This window comes from Mus pahari, chromosome 14, assembly GCF_900095145.1.
Source record: "Mus pahari chromosome 14, PAHARI_EIJ_v1.1, whole genome shotgun sequence".
Lineage (NCBI taxonomy): Eukaryota > Metazoa > Chordata > Mammalia > Rodentia > Muridae > Mus > Mus pahari.
The window spans coordinates 42,556,881-42,560,238 of record NC_034603.1 but is presented as its reverse complement, the minus strand read 5'-3'; the positions used below and the strand labels follow the sequence as shown (position 1 = coordinate 42,560,238).

At 41.6% G+C, this 3,358-nt stretch overlaps 1 protein-coding gene across 2 annotated transcripts in view; it reads right to left on the bottom strand.

Moving 5' to 3' along the window:
- Mettl16 (methyltransferase like 16) overlaps nucleotides 1-3,358 on the bottom strand; it is a 54,730-nt gene that overhangs the window by 7,510 nt on the left and 43,862 nt on the right. The window lies entirely within an intron of this gene.

Below are 3,358 nucleotides of genomic sequence, written 5' to 3'. Positions count from 1 at the left end.
AAAAAAAAAAAAAAAAAAAAAGCTAGGGCCATGGGAATCCAAAGCACCTTCAAACTTTCTACCTAGGGCTTAAGCAGATTAAATTCCACCCACTAGAGGGACTCAAGTTCCACTTAAAATATCAAAAGTGACACTACAGTAATTAAATTATTTCTTTAAAGTTAAAATTTTGTACATGGTATCCTTAAGTTACATTTAGCTAAGAACATGAACACACACACACACACACACACACACACACACACACACACACACACACACACACACAGTGTAGCCCTGGCTAACCTGGAACTCACTCTGTAGACCAAGCTGGCCTTGAACTAAAAATCCGCCCGCCTCTGCCTCCCAAGTGCTGGGATTAAAGGCGTGCGCCACTACTGCCCAACAATTTTACACCTTTTTAAAAAGACACTAATAAAAAAAGGTTATTTTCCCAAATGAAATGATTTCGTTGTTGCTGTTTCTGAAGCAGGATCTCACACAGCCCAGAGTGCTCTCAAATTCTCAATTCTTCTGACTACCATATTAGACAGCATCAATCAATTAAGGGGCCATGGAGTATATGCTAATTAAAAAAAACAAAACAACAACAACAAAAAAACCAAACTCCACAGAGGCAACTACTTACTATGAGAAAGAGAATCTTGGGAGTGAGCCCGTTCAAAGAGGGTGAGACAGGGCCAAACTGTTTCACTCTGCTCTACTATAGCAAATATAAATTCTTCTGTATCTACTCTATAAATTCTGTATCTATATCCTGGATTTCATATCTATAGAAGTAATAATAATAATAGTAACAGTTGTTGTTGTTGTTATTACTCCAGTGATGTGAGGGGTGGGACCCAGACTCTGTCCTGCTAAGAAAGCATTCTATCACTGAGCATGTGTACATGCCCTGCTCAGGAGCTCTGACATGTTAGACCTGGGGTAACTCTGATTCTCTCAGAGGAGAGACTACTGGAATGATTCCTAAGCAGGACTCTGAATAAAGGCTGCCCAAGGAGGTTATGACACAGGAGACTCAGGAAAAGGCAAAAACCTAGGTAAGTAAAATATCCAAGTGCTTAAGGGCTGGGCTAGAAAATTAGACTGGGTTGACTTTGTGCAGCCTCCAGGAACTGGTAGCACTCTCCATAGAACTGTTTCCTGGTTTAATAAAAAGGGGATATTGTGCGTGTTTAAATAACAACTATATACAGCCCTGCAGACCTTCCAGAATCATGTGATGTACTACACACAGGGCAGGGCCTCAATGTATGTCTTAAGCTATTCCATTAAACATTCAATAAAGTCTTCCTTAGGACGAACTGACAATCAGATTCCTCTCTGACGTAATTTCTGAGCAGACCAGACTTAGCTGTCTCTTTCTGAAATGTTCTTCTTATCCCTGTCATTCACCTCAGCACTTATGCCTATACAGTCTTTATAGACATTGTTTCAGGTTTGTTTTGCTCTGCCACAAAACTAAAAGGATCTAAAAAGGTTCTGATTTCTTTGCTCAGTTCCCTAACCACTCCATCTGTTTTATAGCCTATTATAGAGCCTGGGACAGTTCGAGTTCACAAACCATTTTTAAAGTTTGGTGTGAAAGCACATGTCGTAATCTCAGAACCAGGGAGAGGAAGGAGAAATACCACACCTGGTCCAGGCCAGCCAGATCTAGAACAATGAGACGGGACTCCTACCCTTAAATAAATAGATAAAAAACAATAAAAAAAAAAAAAAACCAACGCTCACATATAAGCACTAAAGCATATAATCACTTCCCAAAGTATTTCTTTTTTTTTGACTATACATTCTTTTTCTGTTGTTTTTAAGATTTTATTTATTTATTTTATGTATATGAATACACTGGCCCTCTCTTCAGCCACACCAGAAGAGGACATCAGATCCTATTAGAGACGGTGAGCCGCCATGTGGTTGCTGGGATTTGAACTCAGGACCTCTGAAAGAGCAGCCAGTGCTGAGCCTCCTCTCCAACCCTCATGAGGTTTTTTTGGTTTGTTTGCTTTCTTTTGTTTTGTTTTGTTTTGTTTTGTTTTGTTTTGTGACAGGGTCTTGTGGTTCAGGCTTTCCCCAAAATCATGTAAAAGTGGTCCTTGAACACCTAACCCTTGTTTCCTCCCTGACTTGCTGGGAATATAGCTGTCACCATCTGGCTTGCTTTTGTTACGGGACATTAAAATGTCGTTGCAATTGTATCCTAGTAGAGCTTCAAGTCCACTATTTCCTAGATCCTTGCCTAAACTGAGGAGTTTTGCGAGGACTTTTGGGGGTCCTGCTTGAGGTTTAATTATAAAGATACCAGAAACATCTGGATACAATAAGGCCGTTGGTCTGTTTGCTGAGACAGTCCCTCAGCTAACCCATCTACCTAACCCAAATAATTTCTTGCCACTGTGTCCTACCACGTGTCTCTTTACCAACCTGTGTTCCGTTCTTGTCCCTGCTTGTCTCCCACCTGTCCTTCTCCCAAACTATTTCTTAACAACAGTATTCCATCAATAAAATTTACAGCTAAAATCTGATTTTAAAACAAAACAAAAAACAAAAACAAAGACAAAACAAAACAAAAAAAACACATAAAAAAATGAAACCTGGGCTGGAGAGATGGCTCAGCAGTTAAAAGCACTGACTGCTCTTCTGAAGGTCCTGAGTTCAAATCCCAGCAACCACATAGTAGTTCACAACCATCTGTAATGGGATTCGATGCCCTCTTCTGGTGTGTCTCAAGACAGCTACAGTGTTCTCACATATAATAAATAAATAAAATTTAAAATATGAAGCATAAAATATCAAATTGATATTTTTATTTAAAAATTTATTAATTTATTTTATTTATATGAGTATACTGTAGCTGTCTTCAGATACACCAGAAGAGGGCATCGAATCCCATTACAGATGGTTGAGCCACCATGTGTGGGAACTAAAAAGGAGGACAGGGGAAGAGAGGGGGAGGATAGCCCACATCCAGCCAGAGTTCCACCCATGCTCTGGGCAAGCAGACATGGAGGGCTGCCGGACATGGGCATCGAAGCCACTGACCCCACTCGACAGGGGGTGGACAAGGGGCAGCCCTCTGACGGGGGTGGGGTGTGGGGTGGGGAGAAGAACACCCTGTTGCGTCTATGGTTTTAGGGCTTTATTATAGAAAGGTGGGAGGGGGGAGGTAAAAGAGAGAGAGAGACCGGCCATGGCCAAGAGGAGAGAAGGGGGAAAGAGAAAGAGAGAATAAAGGCTAGAGAGTAAGAAGGAGAGAGAGAGGGGCTGGTGAGATGGCTCAGTGGGTAAGAGCACCCGACTGCTCTTCCGAAGGTCCGGAGTTCAAATCCCAGCAACCACATGGTGGCTCACAACC